The sequence below is a fragment of the Piliocolobus tephrosceles genome, unplaced genomic scaffold (assembly GCF_002776525.5).
Source record: "Piliocolobus tephrosceles isolate RC106 unplaced genomic scaffold, ASM277652v3 unscaffolded_45292, whole genome shotgun sequence".
In the NCBI taxonomy this organism is placed as follows: Eukaryota; Metazoa; Chordata; class Mammalia; order Primates; family Cercopithecidae; genus Piliocolobus; species Piliocolobus tephrosceles.
The window spans coordinates 1-5,624 of record NW_022330190.1 but is presented as its reverse complement, the minus strand read 5'-3'; the positions used below and the strand labels follow the sequence as shown (position 1 = coordinate 5,624).

At 47.8% G+C, this 5,624-nt stretch overlaps 1 pseudogene; it reads right to left on the bottom strand.

Annotated features, from left to right (window-relative positions):
- Positions 1 to 2,503: 2,503 nt before the first annotated feature.
- Positions 2,504 to 4,022, bottom strand: LOC111533268 (annotated as a pseudogene).
- Between the last annotated feature and the right edge of the window lie 1,602 nt (positions 4,023 to 5,624).

Sequence of the window (5,624 nt, the reverse complement as noted above, 5' to 3'; positions counted from 1 at the left end):
AACTACTCTTGCCTGGACCAGATTCCAGGCTAATTATGTCAGAATCTCAGAGATTGAGGGCTCACGTATGCATCGTTTAGAAAACACCCTAGGCATCTCAAATTTGCAGTGGAAATTGTTGTGCATACCAAGTTGATGAGCTGAAATGTGGAATTAACAGTGGGTAAATCAAAAGAGTTTAAAGCAGATGGTCTTTAAGGTCTTTTTATATTCGAAAATGTGCAAAGTCATGTAGTATCTTTCTAATTCTCAACCAGCAGTGGTTGAGTGGATTCACCTATACCCGAGGGGAGCTGGGTGGACAGTCTCTGGAGTGTGGCTCCCCCTGTAGTTCAGTTATATGTTAACGATAACGCCACTTTAGAACCCTCTTAGCCACCCATGCAGGCGCTGGATATTGTCATTCCCCTGTCACATGCATTCAACAAATACTTAGTAAGATGGGTCACCTTTCCTTTTAAAACACGCAAGCCAAGAGATAATTAAAATTGTGCTCATTCCATCGACTTCTAAAGACCGTGAGATTTCTAAATAATTTTAAGGCCGAATGAAGGACATTGCAGGAATATTGATTCCAGCTCCGTACAAGAAATAGTTTTCTGCAGTGAGAGTGGTTTAATAGAATGAGGAGCCTTGTGAAAGTGATTCCCTCGGTTCTAGTGCTACACACTCGTAATTGGAATATTGACTGTAATGGATGCCGGAGGATAAGATTCTCAAAGTAGAAGAGACTAGACTGACTTATGAGGCCCTTCTAACTCCAAAATGCCATAATTTTAAAGCCAGATAGTAGAAGAACAATGTTCGATGCAGGAATGGCGTCTGAGCTGAGAAATGAAGCAGCTCTAGAGTTCTGATTATTTCAGCTTTCAACCACTTCCCAAAGACTGAGTTATTAACTGTAAAATAGCCAAAAATCAACACAAGTGGGTCTTGTTATCAAGAAAATTCATTATATCACATAAGAATCAGAACTTCTAAAGAAGATTAATTAGGGAGTTGATTATTTACATTGCAAAATAATTCCTGACTTCATGAAATCATTTTTGGATACTAGGGTTCCTGTGAGCATCTTCGTATCGATTTATAGGTCACCAGTCACTTGGCCAAAGTGCTTGGGAGAGTAAAATCTTAACCCTAAAGAGTTAATCACTGCTCTTTAGTGCTTATTTGGAAATAATAAACATCTGATATGTTTATATTTCCTTATTGTCATTAGAAAAACAATATAATTTCACAACAGGTGTTTAGACACGCCATCAGAAAACACAAAACATCCAAAAATTCAATGCAGAAATAACTACAATTTCTTGAGTACTACAATATGTCAAAAATATCATTGTGTTTAATCCTCACATAATCCTTGTAAAGCAATATTATTATCTCAGCTTGGTCAAGTAATTTATTCAGGAGCAACAAATTACGTACAATCCAAATCTTTCTGATTCTTTCCCTTACACTAAGTTACCCCAATCAACATCACTTAGAACAAACTTGCTCACAAACAGCTTGGAGACCATGTGTGTTTGGGGTAATTTTTGCCCTTAAATATTTTCAGTATGTGTTGCCAGTGTTTAAATGTTAGATTTCATGTAAAATCTGGATGTCCTGGCTGTCTCAAAGAATCAGAAGGTCTGGAAGCCCTGTCCCTGCAGTCCTGATGGTGACAGGCTGGCTGGGTCCTACCTCAGCAGGGGCTTGAGTTATGTAGATTGTGCTAGTTCCCACCGTTTGTGTTGCATTCCCCAAAGGAAAGCGAGTGTCATCAGGGATTTATCCCCTTCCATCCAGCCCTCATTGCTTATGTTGTTATCTACCTGATACCTGTTGGCACTGCATTTGCAACCCCAAATAAAATCCCTCTTCCACTTCCCTTGCCCAAATTCAGATTCCAAATGCTCTGGTTCTATATGTCTGAAACTCATTTTTGCATTGTTCTCATTTCCCAAAGTAGTTGGGCTTAAGGAAAATTCATCTTAGAATTCTTCTGCACAGAAGTAGTTCTATGACATTGTTTCCTCTCCTGTTGGGGAATTTTTGCCTCTGCACTTAATAGCCTGTCATGTTTTCATTTCTTCCTGCTCCTGGAGGGCCAGGTTTGGTGTTGTTGGTGATGGTGGAGGAAGAAGAAATGACTTCAAGTTATCTCTGGGATGACCAATGAGCTATGACCAGCAAGCTGGGACCACTGACCTGGTGGAGTGGCCTTAGTGAGTAATAGACAGCAGTGATGTGTCAGCTTTCTTCTGGTGCAGGAACAACCAAATCTCTTATATTTCAGTGGCCTCATTCCCAGTAGACCCTGCAGGCCCTACAGGTCATCTTCCCAAGCTGCCCCTTACTCCATACCACCACCTTCCACTCTATAGTATTATAGAAAGACACCTAGTCAGACAAAATGAGACAACTTAATTTTGTTAGGTCAAGGCTGGTGGGCACTGGAGTGGCACTTTCCGGGGCTAGGAGAAGCACTGGGAAGGGATGCAGGATGCCACGCGGGCACCTAGAAGCCACAGCTGTCGTCCACAGAGCAGCACTGCACCATGCTCAGGAATGTCTCAACCTTGTCCATGTTCCTCCTGAAGCAGTGGAGCAGCCCGTAGTTCTCGACCAGCGCATCATTGTTGTGTGAGTTTTTGTCAAACTTGATGTAGGTCGCTTGAAGATCTGCCCAGTCCGGGGGCTGCCATCTTCCAGCCTCTGCAAAGTGAAGGAAGAGAAGGAGAGGTCAAGTGCTTGGGCACTGTTCCCTCCCTCTCTCATTCATTCATTTTCCTCTCTCCCCTTCAGGGTGTAGAGAAAGGCCTGGAGGATTCACCAGGGAAATGAAGACTAAGGTGAGTTCTCTTGGGTCAGGGCCTGACTGCTAAAAAGAGGGCAGCAGTGTTTCTCTCTCCCACCCCTCGAAGCCAGTGGGGTTCCAGGGTTGGGGACCACTGGCACCATCAGCGTTTGGATGCCTTCTTCTAGGTTTTCTAGGAGGTCATAGATGTTGCTGTCTGAGGTGCCACACACCAGCCTGTTGGCAAACACACTCTTGAGTAACTGCACTGGCTCCAGCCACGACTGGAGGAGCAGCACGGAGATGAGGAGCAGCTCTAGGTACCGCAGGGGAAGGACAGGCAGTGGCTATGCTGCCCGGGGGCTCTGACCACAGGTCTCCTGCATCTCTGCCTTGGGGAGAAGGCATCCACTCACAGATTTCTGCTGCCTTTCCTCCAAGTTGGAGGGTGTCCGAATTGACTCTGAGGAGCAGAGGGAGGTCTGGCGGTTCTGCAGGAATGAATACTTCTGTTCCTTTGGGATATAGGCTTCTTCCTGGGAGAATGAACCCCCCCACCCCACCAACCAAGAAGGACTGCCGGTTTCTATGCTGGAGACCAGCTCCCATTGTTACTTTTCTGGGAACCTCACTCAGCATATGGTCATCTGCCTGCGTTTTTGCTTCAGAAAAGAATCCTGAGCTCCTTAGTCTCCTCCCATTACTTCAAAGTGGGGGAAAGTCACCCCTTCTTGCCACCCATGTCGCGCACCCATTCCCCAAGAGCTTACAAACTCCTGGTAGGTGTCAAAGGCCAGCTGGTGCAGGTGATGGGCGTGGAGCATAGCGTTGTCAAAAAGCCAGGATAAGGGAACGGATTGCACAGCACCGGCCTCTTGAAGCCATGGCAGGCAGAGCAGGGCAAAAACCAGGATCTGGGAGGTCCAGGAGCCTGGGGAGAGACCGGAGGGCAATGGAGGGAGCCGAAGAGCAAGAGGCTAGCACTCTCCATGTCCCCGGAATTTTTTTTTTTCTCTCTCTCCATCCCTCCAGGAATCAGGAACATTGTGAGATTGGCCAAATATCTGGGCTTAGATGGCGATACTCACATTCAGAAACCCCAAACCTGAGGATTAGTGTCTCTGTACCATCTACAGGGCGCCGCCTCTTCCTTCCGGACACATCGTGCAGAAATGGATTTTAGGGGCGCTTACCTGCAGCCATTGCAGCTAGGTGGGCTGTCCACAGGACCCTGCGTGGTTCGGGGAGTTGGGCCTTGGGATCCTGGAGCTGGTCTCTTGTGGGTCCTTTTTATACGCTGGCCCCTTATCTCTCGCTGCTTGACCCCACTTGTTTCTCTGTACGTCACTGACGTGCCTGTGCTAATGGATAATTTAGAAGTTCCTCCCACACATGCTGGGATCATGCCCCCTGGCTTGTCATCTTTCTCTTCTCACCGTCACCAGCATTGTGAGGGTTGTGCCCAGAGTGTCAGCCAGAGATACCACCCAACCTGTCCACTCTTTAAGGGTCAGGTGGGTGCCCTCTGGTAGCACGCCATGGTGGAAAACCTGAACGCGGGGAAGGATGTCAGGATAGCCAGTGCTTGAGACCCCTACAGACCCCATCCCACTCTCTATCCTATCCCTTTCCTCCTCCCCACATTTCCCCTCCACCCAGCAGAGAGAATGTGTGTTTTGGGAAAAGGGGCCAAACACAGCCAATAGATTGTGGGGGTTCTGGGCACGATTCAGTCCTGAATTCCACTTTTGCTGACTCCCCTTGGGCCGGCCTGAGGCAGCTGGATGCAGTGCTAACACTGACCACTAGAGGGAACCAACCCCCCCCCCCCTCGCCCCCCCCCTTTCCCGGGGCCTTGGGGGGGGGGGGGGGGGGGGGGGGGGGGGGGGCTCCCCCAGGTCCCTGGGGACGAAGAACCCAGACTCAAGGTATTGCCCCAGCTCCTTGGACCTGCAGCAGAGATCCAAACCAAGAAACAGAAATCCCAGGGACAGACACGGACCACAAGCGCTTCCTCCCCTAGCCCTGAAACCATCAGAGAATCTCAAAGTTAGAAGAGCTCTTGAAGGTTTGAGTGTCTTTCCCAGCTTTGGAACTCAGGACACATCAGGCCGAAAGACGCCCCATCCAGCCGTGGAAGCCCCTCCTCTTTTTTCTCCTCCTCCTTTCCAGATCTGTATAGAGCTTATCCAGTTGCCAAGGGCCTGCCTGTGCATTCTCATGTCTGACCTGCCGCTTGTCTTGTGTAGGAGGCATTATTATCATCCCGTTTCACAGATCAGGAGACTGAGGCTGAGAGAGACTGATTGCATGAGCTACCTCAGCCAGGGCAGCAGATCTCCACAACCTTGCTCTTCCCACATTGTGTCATTCAAAGTCCTTTCTCCAGGCCGGGCACGGTGGCTCATGCCTGTAATCCCAGCACTTTGGGAGGCTGAGGTGTGTGGATCAGCTGAGGTCAGGAGTTCAAGGGCAGACTAGCCAACATGGCAAAACTCCATCTCTACTAAAAATACAAAAGTAGGTGGTCGTGGTGGCACAAGCCTTTAATCCCAGTTATTTGGGACGGTGAGGTGGTAGAACTGCTTGAACCCAGGAGGCAGAGGTTGCAGTGAGCCAAGATTGGGCCACTGCACTCCAGCTTTGGGGACAGAAGGAGACTCCCTTTCAAAAAAAAAAAAGTCCTTTTTCCAGAACAGGTAATGTGGTGCTACTAACTGAGACATAGTTATTTTAGTTTCTTTCTATCTTTTCTTTTCTTTTCTTTTCTTTCTCTCTCTCTCTTTCTCTTTCTTTCTTTCTTTCTTTCTTTCTTTCTTTCTTTCTTTCTTTCTTTCTTTCT